The sequence below is a fragment of the Balaenoptera physalus genome, assembly GCF_965194825.1.
Source record: "Balaenoptera physalus genome assembly, chromosome: 13".
NCBI lineage: Eukaryota > Metazoa > Chordata > Mammalia > Artiodactyla > Balaenopteridae > Balaenoptera > Balaenoptera physalus.
In genome coordinates, this window is record NC_138892.1 from 94,213,091 (window position 1) to 94,226,711 (window position 13,621).

Here is a 13,621-nt window from a genome sequence, read left to right on the forward strand (position 1 = left end):
CTCAGGGAATGTATCGTCTTTGTTTTTACATGTCATAATTTTCTCTTTGTGTATCTTATAACTGTTTTTTGAGAAGTGTACCTTTTGAATTATATAACGTGGCGACTGTGGAAATCAGATTCCCCCACTCCCACCCAGGGTTGTGTTGTTGCTGGTTTTTATTGTTGTCAGTGTTGCTGTTTGTTTGTTTAGTGACTTTCTTGAACTATTTCTCTACTCTATTCCATGTTGTGTGAAGCCATTAAAGTCTCTTCTTTGTTAGCTTAGTTGTCAGCTAATGATTGGACAGAGAGATCCTTAAATGTGTTAATCACTATACCTCCCACTCTTTACTGTGAAGATCTATGTGTGTGTTGAGCCATGTCTTCAGTGTTCCAGCAACTGTGGAACAACTATGCCTTAGCCTTCACTTTCTCATTGTAAGAGCCTCAAAATCAGTCAGAGGTGATACTTTAGAATTTTCTTAAGGCTTTCCTGGGCATATGCACAGCCCTGCACAAAAGTGTGGCCTTCTAGATTTCCAGAGATATGTTGGTGTTTTACAAAGGCCCTTACAGACATTTCATTCCCCATATTTTCCTCGTAAGTTTTTGACCTGTATCTTGCTTACCCCAACTTGTATCAGCTCCTCAGACAGCTGTGAAGTTAAATAATCACCACTGATTGTTTCACAAAAAGTCCTGGTGATGAGGTTATTACTTCTTGAGCACTGAATCAGGTCAAATAACACAAATCCTGTGAATGAAGTTTTTCAGGGAGCTACTAAATGAGGTTCAAAAGTAACAATCTTTAGTATATGGGGCTTTGGGGAAAACACAAAGCCTTCAGCTTTCTTCAGTGGTTGTTAGGTTCTAGTTTTCACAACTACTATGTTTACGATGCTGCTGGTCTTGAAGGTCACCATGTCACTTGAGAAAAGAGGTATAGGAATGGGGCAAGTTAAAATGCCACCAATTTTTCTGTTCTTGCCTACACTCAGGAGGCTTTTCTTAAATAATAGCACCTCAAATTGCTGAAACACTTTGGTTAATCTCAGAGTTCTGAAAAGTTGATTTTCACAATTTTTACAAGCTTTCTCTTTTATGGAATGTGAGTTTCTCAAGGTCCTTGTTCCACCATTCTTTAAGTGTTCCTCTTTTACAAAGAAATTTGTAAATTTCTTAATCCTAAATTTAGTAACATTAATATATACATTGAATTGCACAAGAAATATTAATAATTTGATAAAATCTTTTTTTCCAATGATTATATGCATGACTTCCAAGTCACTGAAGCCCATTATTGAAAGTCAGTCTACTTTGCTGCAATTTACCTATTATTTAAATACCTTGTAAAATATATCAATATCATTTTCCAATTGATCTTCTATACTGAGCTCAAATATTATCTCCCTAGATCTCAACGTTTTGTTTTAACTCATAACTTAAAACTTTGCCATTGTGTATATATAAATGTGGTTCATATAAATACATTATTTGTAAGAACATACATCATTTTTAATTTCTTAAAAGATAGTAAGGTAGCACTTTTTTGGGGGGTGTATAGTTGTTTTACAATGTTGTGTTAGTGTCTACTGTACAGCAAAGTAGAATTCCCTTTGCTATACAGCAGGTTCTCATTAGTTACCTATTTTATACATATTAGTGTATATATGTCAATCCCAATCTCCCAATTCATCCCATCCCCTTTCCCCCCTTGGTATCCATACATTTGTTCTCTACATCTGTGTCTCTATTTCTAAGGCAGCACATTTTTTCTTAATTTTCTACATATTTTACTGATTTTTTAAATTTATACATATGACAATTATGATAGACAATAAACCAAATTTGTTAAACCTGTATATTTAGCTTGATATCTTTGATTATGACTGGATAGGTTAATTGAAATATATTAGTTACATGAACAGTAAGAGATTTGAGACCTCTGGCAGCACAGTATATATATATATATATATATATATATATATATATATATATATATATATAGACAGAGAGAGAGAGAGAGAGAGAGAGAGAGAAATTAGAAATTTATCTCCATGTCCTCTCTTCTACTATTTCTAAGCAACTAAAATTATAGTAAAAATAGTTTGGGGTGGTAGAAAAGAAGAAGAAAATTCATATACTTCAAATGTTGACTATAAGGTAAATATGGTGGTATGAACTTTCATGAAGATTACCTTATATATCTGATCCATCATTTTATAGTATCTTCAGTCTATAAGAGAGACTATAGGATATAATCGTTTTTTAAATGACTTAACCAATACCTTTTTAATTGAAATTTCTCTCATTAACCTTAGAGAACATGTATTTACTTTCCCTCCTTTGAAAACTTTCCATCTATTATTTGGCTTATTTCCACTCCTTCAGCTTCTCCTTCTTAACGTGAACAATCCTGACACTTTAAATCTATTTATGCGTATAATGTTGCCTAGATTGATAATCATTTCATGGCTCTTTAGTTTCAAATAATTAACTACTCATTCACCAATATAACTATTGGATGCTGGTATTATAAAAAAATTGTGACTACCATTAACAGTCATTAATTTTTGTCAGTAAACTCTTGACTGATTATTATATTACCTTTTATTCAATATTTCTTATTATTTACAAGTTTAACAAGGTCAAACTATTGTTTGGGATATGACAAACAATAATGTGGTGATATATTTTATTCTCTCTGATACAGTGTATATGTCCCCCCCCAATGCATTTCATATTATTTGTTGCTGAGTTAAAGACATTGGATTATTTCCAAATTATTTCTCTTCAGAGTCAATAGAATATATGAGGTCACTGATACATGTAATTAGAATAACATCAATATTATTAAAAACTCAACCTGACTGAAGTATAAGTTTTACTGAGTAATAGAAAAGTGGCATTACGTGTCAGGTACAAAGAACTGCTTCTTGGATTCACTCAGTAGTAATTGTTGATAAAATAGATGGTAATTTGAGATCTGCATGCATCCAAAGTTGCTAAAGGAAAATATCCAAAGAGAATATTCTCATCTGCCAACTTAAACAGAAATAATGGGAGGAATGGCAGGCGTGAATTGGTTCTCTAAATTGGATGCTATAGTCACATTCTGGCAAAAAGCCTTAAATAATGGAAGTCCAAGAACACACACTGTAAACACACTGTTCAGGCAGCATAGATTCTTGAGATGTCCATTTCATGTTCACTCTTCAAACAAACAGGTGCACTAGATCTTCTAACAAATAGCAAACAAAATTCTAGAGTAGTAATGAACAATAGCAAAATACATAAAACATATTTAAAATTTACAGTTTTAAATATACTTGTTGAAATCAATCAGTTTGAGAGACAGAAATGTTTCCCACAGAAACTAATAAAGTCATTCTCAAAGACATGAAAAAGCAATGGGAGCCATGGAATTGAAATTTTTAAAAATTAGAAATTGAATTAAAATAAATTGGAAAACCAACAAAGCCTGAAATTTGAAAGTCATAAACACACGCATGTGAATGCCCACATTCTATCTCACATTCTTAGCATTTTGCATGTCATCCTTTTTTCTCCTTTTAAAATGTAAATCTAGTTCTATAACTTCTCAAGGTAATGCAAAAGTTTGACAGTGTCCTGTCCAAACCCTTCAATATGCTACTTATTTCTCTATTTGCATCTCTGTCCTTGTTTTCCTTATACTCTATGCTTGAGTTTATTTGCTATTCATTGAAGGTGAAAGACAGTGTCTTTCCTGCTTCCAGATACTTACAATTGCTATTTTTTCCCAGAACAACTCTACCTCCCATTCATTGGTTAACTCTTATTCATCGTCCTAGTCTGCATAGACTAAGTGGTTGACCAGAAAGGATAGTATATTTCCCATATAGAATTATTACTTGTGTAACCCAAAGATTGATGTGTAGTTAGACAAAAAGAGACAGGGAAAAACAGTACATCTGTTCAAAGTTCAAGTAGTACACATTGTAAGGAAATGATGCAATACTCTCTGAAGTCTCTCAGACTCTTCTCCTTCTACCCAGTATGTTATTTCCATTTTCTTTCCCTGTTAATAACTTTATTTGTTCAAACCAAGATGCAATGACTGTTTAACAAAGGCTTTTCTTTCTCCAATACTCTTAGGAGCCCCTTTTCAATATATAATGCAGTTAGAACAGTATCATGCTATGTAATAATTATCTGGTTATTTAACTTATTGCAGCATTTCATTTTAAATTGTGACAATGAAAGTCTGCTTTCTACATCTCTAACAATTAGCATAGTATATGGCAATCAGATGGCATTAGATTATGCCTGTTGAATAAGTGAATATTGTACAGATTTTTAGGCTTAAATACATGTATACATGTACACATTCTGATTGCTAAGTTGGCTTTACCTCTGTAATAGACCATTTCCAATCCAAGTATTTGTTGGTGTGTTAATAATCAAGCTACCACATTTATCTTACTTCAGATAGCCATAAATTATCCTGGCAGAAGAATTTTATGTAGATCCCCTAGACTAAGTTGGATCAATAAAAACATATCAGCCTCCAACTTCATATAACAAGTATCTGAGGTGTCCAAGGTATGTTCAGGAGGTATGAGCATCCTACAAACTCCTTCTTGGTTCAGCATTTCAACTTCAACTATTTTAATATGTAATATAAATATCTTTTATAAACTGTCCTGACAGGTAACAAGCTGGATATCGCTTCCAGATAAACTCCATAACAGCCCATTACTCATATGAACTTTGGATTTCTATATTTCCCTAAATGAATTTCACTGTATATTCCAATTAATATTCTATAATAGGCACATTCTGAATATTGAAAAAAAATTCTATTAATTTTTAAATTTAATTTTATTTTTTTATACAGCAGAGTACTTTTTGAATTTTATTTTATTTTTTTATACAGCAGGTTCTTATTAGTCATCAATTTTATACACAACAGTGAATATATGTCAAACCCAATCTCTCAGTTCATCACACCACCATCCCCGCCCCCACCGCTTCCCCCCTTGTTGTCCATACATTTGTTCTCCACATCTGTGTCTCAATTTCTGCCCTGCAAACTGGTTCATCTGTACCATTTTTCTAGGCTCCACATGTATGCGTTAATATAAAATATTTGTTTTTCTCTGTCTGACTTACTTCACTCTGTATAACCGTCTCTAGATCCATCCACGTCTCTACAAATGACCCAATTGCGTTCCTTTTTATGGCTGAGTAATATTCCATTGTATATATGTACCACTTCTTCTTTATCCATTCATCTGTCGATGGGCATTTAGGTTGCTTCCATGACCTGGCTATTGTAAATAGTGCTGCAATGAACATTGGGGTGCATGTGTCTTTTTGAATTATGGCTTTCTCTGGGTATATGCCCAGTAGTGGGATTGCTGGATCATATGGTAATTCTATTTTTAGTTTTTTAAGGAACCTCAATACTGTTCTCCATAGTGGCTGTATCAATTTACATTCCCACCAACAGTGCAAGAGGGTTCCCTTTTCTCCACACCCTCTCCAGCATTTGTTGTTTGTAGATTTTCTGATGATGCCCATTCTAAATGGTGTGAGGTGATACCTCATTGTAGTTTTGATTTGCATTTCTCTAATAATTAGTGATGTTGAGCAGCTTTTCATGTTCCTCTTGGCCATCTGTATGTCTTCTTTGGAGAAATGTCTGTTTAGGTCTTCTGCCCATTTTTGGATTGGGTTGTTTGTTTTTTTGATAATGAGCTGCATGAGCTGTTTATATATTTTGGAGATTAATCCTTTGTCCATTGATTTGTTTGCAAATATTTTCTCCCATTCTGAAGGTTGTCTTTTCATCTTGTTTATGGTTTCCTTTGCTGTGCAAAAGCTTTGAAGTTTCATTAGGTCCCATTTATTTTTGTTTTTATTTCCATTACTCTAGGAGGTGGATCAAAAAACATCTTGCTGTGATTTATGTCAAAGAATGTTCTTCCTATGTTTTCCTCTAAGAGTTTGATAGTGTCTGGCCTTACATTTAGGTCTTTAATCCATTTTGAGTTTATTTTAGTGTACAGTGTTAGGGAGTGTTCTAATATCATTCTTTTACATGTAGCTGTCCAGTTTTCCTAGCACCACTTATTGAAGAGACTGTCTTTTCTCCATTGTATATCCTTGCCTCCTTTGTCATAGATTAGTTGACCATAGGTATGTGGGTTTATCTCTGGGCTTTCTATCTTGTTCTATTGATCTATATTCCTGTTTTTGTGCCAGTACCATATTTTCTTGAACACTGTAACTTTGTAGTATAGTCTGAAGTCAGGGAGTTTGATTCCTCCAGCTCTGCTTTTTTCCCTCAAGACTGCTTTGGCTACTTGGGGTCTTTTGTGTCTCCATACAAATTTTAAGATTTTTGGTTCTAGTTCTGTAAAAAAATGCCATTGGTAATTTGATAGGGATTGCATTGAATCTGTAGATTGCTTTGGGTAGTATAGTCATTTTCACAATATTGATTCTTCCAATCGAAGAACATGGTATATCTCTCCATCTGTTGGTATTATCTTTAATTTCTTTCATCATTGTCTTATAGTTTTCTGTATACAGGTCTTTTGTCTCCCTAGGTAGGTTTATTCCTAGGTATTTTATTCTTTTTGTTGCAATGGTAAATGGGAGTGTTTCTTTACTTTCTCTTTCAGATTTTTCATCATTAGTGTATAGGAATGCAAGAGATTTCTGTGCATTAATTTTGTATCCTGCAACTTTACCAAATTCATTGATTAGCTCTAGTAGTTTTCTGGTGGCATCTTTAGGATTTTCTATGTATGGTATCATCTCATCGGCAAATGGTGACAGTTTTACGTCTTCTTTTCCAATTTGTATTCCTTTTATTTCTTTTTCTTCTCTGATTGCGGTGGCTAGGACTTCCAAAGCTATGTTGAATAATAGTGGTGAGAGAGGACATTCTTGTCTAGTTCCTGATCTTAGAGGAAATGCTTTCAGTTTTTCACCGTTGAGAATGATGTTTGCTGTGGGTTTGTCATATATGGCCTTTATTATGTTGAGGTAGCTTCCCTCTATGCCCACTTTCTGGAGAGTTTATATCATAAATCACTGTTGAATTTTGTCAAAAGATTTTTTGCATCTATTGAGATGATCATATGGTTTTTATTCTTCAATTTGTTAATATGGTGCATCACATTGACTGATTCGCATGTATTGAAGAATCCTTGCATCCCTGGGATATACCTCACTTGATCATGGTGTATGATCCTTTTAATGTGCTGCTGGATTCTGTTGCTAGTATTTTGTTGAGAATTTTTGCATCTATGTTCATCAGTGATATTGGCCTGTAGTTTTCTTTTTTTGTGACATCTTTGTCTGGTTTTGGTATCAGGGTCATGGTGGCCTCGTAGAATGAGTTTGGGAGTGTTCCTCCCTCTTTTATATTTTGGAAGAGTTTGAGAAGGATAGGTATTAGCTCTTCTCTAAATGCTTGATAGAATTTGCCTGTGAAGCCATCTGGTCCTGGGCTTTTGTTTGTTGGAAGATTTTTAATCACAGTTTCAATTTCAGTGCTTGTGATTGGTCTGTTTATATTTTCTATTTCTTCCTGGTTCGGTCTTGGAAGGTTATACCTTTCTAAGAATTTGTCCATTTCTTCCAGGTTGTCCATTTTATTGGCATAAAGTTGCTTGTAGTAGTCTCTTAGGATGCTTTGTATTTCTGCGGTGTCTGTTGTAACTTCTCCTTTTTCATTTCTAATTTTACTGATTTGAGTCATCTCCCTCTTTTTCTTGATGAGTCTGGTTAATGGTTTATCAATTTTGTTTATCTTCTCAAAGAACCAGCTTTTAGTGTTATTGATCTTTGCTATTGTTTTGTTTCTATTTCATTTATTTCTGCTCTGATCTTTATGATTTCTCTCCTTCTGCTAACTTTGGGTTTTGTTTGTTCTTCTTTCTCTAGTTCATTTAGGTGTAAGTTTAGATTGTTTATTTGAGATTTTTCTTGTTTCTTGAGGTAGGCTTGCATAGCTATAAACTTCTCTCTTAGAACTGCTTTTGCTGCATCCCATAGGTTTTGGATCGTCGTGTTTTCATTGTCATTTGTCTCTAGGTATTTTTTGATTTCCTCTTTGATTTCTTCAGTGATCTCTTGGTTATTTAGTAATGTACTGTTTAGCCTCCATGTGTTTGTGTTTTTTACGGTTTTTTTTCCTGTAATTGATTTCTAATCTCATAGCGTTGTAGTCAAAAAGATGCTTGATATGATTTCAATTTTCTTAAATTTACTGAGGCTTGGTTTGTGACCCAAGATGTGATCTATCCTGGGGAATGTTCCATGTGCACTTGAGAAGAAAGTGCAATTTGCTGTTTTTGGATGGAATGTCTTATAAATATCAATTAAATCTATCTGGTCTATTGTGTCATTTAAAGCTTGTGTTTCCTTATTAATTTTCTGTGTGGATGATCTGTCCATTGGTGTAAGTGAGGTGTTAAAGCCCCCGACTATTATTGTGTTACTGTTGATTTCCTCTTTTATAGATGTTAGCAGTTGCCTTATGCAATGAGGTTCTCCTATGTTGGGTGCATATATATGTATAATTGTTTTATATTCTTCTTGGATTGATCCCTTGATCATTATGTAGTGTCCTTCCTTGTCTCTTGTAACATTCTTTATTTTAAAGTCTATTTTATCTGATGAGTATTGCTACTCCAGCTTTCTTTTGATTTCCATTTGCATGGAATATCTTTTTCCATCCCCTCACTTACAGTCTGTGTTTGTCCCTAGGTCTGAAGTGTGTCTCTTGTAGACAGCATATATATGTGTCTTGTTTTTGTATCCATTCAGTGAGCCTGTGTCTTTTGGTTGGAACATTTAATCCATTCATGTTTAAGGTAATTATCGATATGTATGTTCCTATGACCATTTTCTTAATTGTTTTGCGTTTGTTTTTGTAGGTCCTTTTCTTCTCTTGTGTTTCCCACTTAGAGAAGTTCCTTTAGCATTTGATGTAGAGCTGGTTTGGTGGTTCTGAATTCTCTTAGCTTTTGCTTGACTGTAAATTTTTTGATTTCTCCATCGAATCTGAATGAGATCCTTGCCAGGTAGAGTAATCTTGGTTGTAGATTATTCCCTTTCATCACTTTAAATATATCATGCCATTCCCTTCTGGCTTGTAGTGTTTCTGCTGAGAAGTCAGCTGTTAACCTTATGGGAGTTCCCTTGTATATCATTTGTTATTTTTCTCTTGTTGCTTTCAGTAATTTTTCTTTGTCTTATTTTTTGTCAATTTTATTACTATGTGTCTTGGCGTGTTTCTCCTTGGGTTTATCCTGCCTGGGACTCTGTGTGCTTCCTGGACTTGGGTGGCTATTTCCTTTACCATGTTAGGGAAGTTTTCGACTATAATCTCTTCAAATATTTTCTCAGGTCCTTTCTCTCTCTCTTCTCCTTCTGGGACCCCTATAATGTGAATGTTGTAGTGTTTAATGTTGTCCCAGAGGTCTCTTAGGCTGTCTTCATTTCTGTTCATTCTTTTTTCTTTCTTCTGTTCCACAACAGTGAATTCCACCATTCTGTCTTCCAGGTCACTTATCCGTTCTTCTGACTCAGTTATTCTGTTATTTGTTCCTTCTAGTGCATTTTTCATTTCAGTTATTTTATTGTTCATCTCTCTTTGTTTGTTCTTTCATTCTTCTAGGTCTTTGTTAAACATTTCTTGCATCTTCTTGATCTTTGCCTCCATTCTTTTTCCAAGGTCCTGGATCATCTTCCCTATCATTATTCTGAATTCTTTTTCAGGAAGGTTGCTTGTCTCAACTTTATTTAGTTCTTTTGGGGTGGTTTTATCTCTTTCCTTCGTCTGGTACATAGCCCTCTGCCTTTTCGTCTGGTGTATTTTTCTGCCAATGTGGTTTTTGTTCCACAGGCTGTAGGATTTTAGTTCTTCTTGCTTCTGCTGTCTGCCCTCTGGTAGATGAGGTTATCTCAAAAAAAAATGTATATTTGTACAATTTGCTCCCATTGTAAACCCTGCACATTTTTTTTTTATTCCTGCACATTTTGGTTTAATCAAGCCTTGAACCAAAGAGTTCCAATGGTGCTAGAAATAAGGAGGATAGATAATGGTAACATTGCATATGCTGAGTTAACTGTACTCAGCAATTCATGCAATATAGTAAAGAAGAAAGGTGAAGTAGAGTTTGGCTGAGGTATTGAGACTTTGAGAATGATGGCACAACAGAACAATAAAAGATGAGGAACATACTAATTTGGATAAATAGGAGGTTTTAATATAGAAAAGGTGAATTGAGCAGCTCCTGAGACATTAAGAAAGAGATGGCAATCAGATGTAAAACCAGAAATTAGCATAAAAGTTGTCATTACATCACAGAACTGCATTTGAGAGTCATTCTTATAGATGTGAGAACTGAACAGAATAGTAAGGTGAGAACTTTCAGACACACATTTTCGGGACTAAGTTGACATTATCAAGATAATATTGGGAAATAAATTGTTTTCAAAAACAGACACCAGACACTCTCTTATTGATTACTCAAAAATATGTGTGAATAAATGAATAAATAATAAAATATGTTCAATACTTACAGCCCAGAATTAAATCCTCACATATATGGCCAACTAATATTTGATAAGGGAGCCAGAAATATCCACTGGGGAAAGGATAGATTCTTCAACAAATAGCATTGCAGAAACTAGATAACCACATGCAGAAAAATGAGATTGGACCCTATCTTATACTACACACAAAAATTAACTCAAAATAGATCAAATAGATCAAATAATTAAACAGAAACCTGAAACCATAAAACTGGAAGAAAACATAGGGAAGAAGCTCCTTGACATTGGTCTTTGCAGTGATTTTTTGGATATAACACCAAAAGTAGAAACAGCAACAACAAAATCAACAAGTTGGACGAGAACAGAATTAAAAATTTCTGCACTGCAACAGAAACAATCAACAAAATGAAAAAGCAATGTACAGGATGGGAGAAAACATTTGCAAACTATGCATTAGATACGGGGTTAATGTCCAAAATTTATAAAGAACTCATGCAACTCAGTAACAAACAAAAAACCCCCACAAGAATCTGATTATAAAATGGGCAGAGGAACTAAAAAGACACGTCTCAAGAAGACATCAAAATGGCCAACAGGTATATGAAAAGACGCTCAACATCACTAATCATCAGGGAAATGCAAATCAAAACCACAATGAGATAACACTTCACACTTGTAAGAGTGGCTATCATCAAGAAGAAAAGGGATAATAAGTGTTGGCAAGGATGCAGAGAAAAGGGAACACTTATGTACCATTGGTGGGATTGGAAACTGGTTCAGCCATGATGGAGAACAATACAGAGGTGCCTTGCAAAATAAAAAATAGAAATTTCTTACAATTTAGCAATCCCACTTCTAGGTATGTGTCCAAATGAAGTGAAAACAGGTTACTGAACCAATATCTACACTCCCATAGTTATTGCAGCACTATTAATAATGGCCCATATATGGAAATAACTTAAATATCTGTCAATGGATGAATGGCTGAAGAAAGGTGGTATATATATTCAATGGAATACTATTCAGTCATTAGAAAAAAGGAAATTATGTCATTTGCAACAACATGGATGGACCTTGAGGATATTATGCTATGTGAGATATCAGATAAAGACAAATAATATGTGATATCTCTTCTATGTAGAATCTTAAAAAACTAAACTCAGTAAAAACAGAGAGTAAAATAGTGGTTACCAGGGACTGGAGGTGGGGGAATAGGAGAGATGTTGTTTAAAGGTAAACACTTGCAACTAGTAGATAAATAAGTCCTGGAGATCTAGTACACAGTACAGTGATTATACACACAACTGTCTTAAACATTAAGCTTGCTAAAATATTAAATATTCATTGTTCTCAAAACTAGAAGAAATGATAATTATGTGGTGCAATAGAGATGCTAGCTAATACTACAGTGGACTCATCTTGCAATGTAAATGTATCAAATCAATATGTTGCACACCTTAAACTTACATGATGTTGTATATCAAATACATCTTACTAAAATTTTTTTAAATTAAAAAATAAAATAAAATGGTACTTGGACAAAGCAGGGATTGAGAAGCCAAGGGAAAAAAGCACAAGGAGTGTCAGAGTTGTGAATGGAAAATCTAGAAAATTTCTTGAGTTTCAGGCATTACTCACTCCTTACACATTTTGGCCATATGATGAATGCATTCCAAATTATTAGAGAAGAATAGGTAGATTTGGACTGGAGGAGCTCAGTCTCAGAATTAGACACCTGTGAGTAACAAATTAACACTTTTCCTTTTTATCATAAAACCCATCTTTTAAAAAATAATAAATTAGAAGTAAATAAACAATAAAAAATGTGGCCAATACTGCATAGGAGTTTAATACAATGGTAAGTAAAAAAAATGTTTATTTACATCTAAAATTGAGTTCTATGTATCTATACTTCCTCAGAGGTAGGGAATTGGACGAATGCCCAAGGTTAAATGTTAATAGCATTTTCTAAAAATCATTCTTATTTAGAGTAAACTTAACAGAAATTAGAGATTTGAAAACTATTTTGAGTTCTATTATAGTAAGAATTTTAAAATGTGTGCTCTTTTATAGTGAGGCTCTACTAATTTGGGGGCCTTTAAATTCACCCCCAAAAGATAAAGTCATTTTCCTTAATATATAAAATGGAGAAGAACAAAAAGTAGGAACATGTTCAGTAAAAAAAAAAAAAAAAAAAAAAAAAATCTATGATTTATAGAATATTATTCTAAGGAGGCAAATGAGCTAGAATAATCAATAACATTATGAAAAAGAAAAAGAAAGTTGGAGGGAAAAAGTTGCCCCATTTTTAAAATTTATGACAAAGCTACCATAGTCAAGACAGTGTAGCACTGGTGAAGGAATAGATATATAGATTAATAAAACAGAATAAAGTCCGGAAATTGATTCAAACAAATATGAGCAATTAATATCTGCAAATAATACAAATTCAAGAGAAAAAGGAGAGTCTTTTCAACAAATTTTTAGAAGCAATAAAACATCCAAATAGAAATAAAATAAGATTTAAAAGAACTTCAACTTGAACCTTAAACATAATTTAATAACAAACTCAAAAGGTCATAGATCTAAATATGAAACATAAAACTATGAAATTTCTAGTTGAAAACTAATACAATCAAACAAGAAAAGAAAATTAAAGGTACACAGATTGGGATGGAAGAAATAAAACTTTGTTCACAGATGACATGATTGTCTATGTTGAAATCTAAAATAATTTTAAAAATAAGAAAAAGAAGAACTCTACGAACTAATGAGAGATTATAGCAAGGTTGCAGAATACAAGGTTAATATAGAAAAGTTAATTGCTTTCCTATATAACAGCAATCAATGAGCAGAATTCAAAATTCAAAATATAATACTTTTACATTACACACAAATTAAATAAACTACTTGGGTATAAAGCTAACATGAAATGTTCAAGACATAAATGAGGCAAACTTAAAAACTCTGATGAATGAAATTAAAGAGGAACTAAATAAATGGAGAGATATTCCGTGTAAATTGATAGGAAGACTCAATATTGTCAAGATGTCACTTCTTCCCAAGCTGATATAGAGATT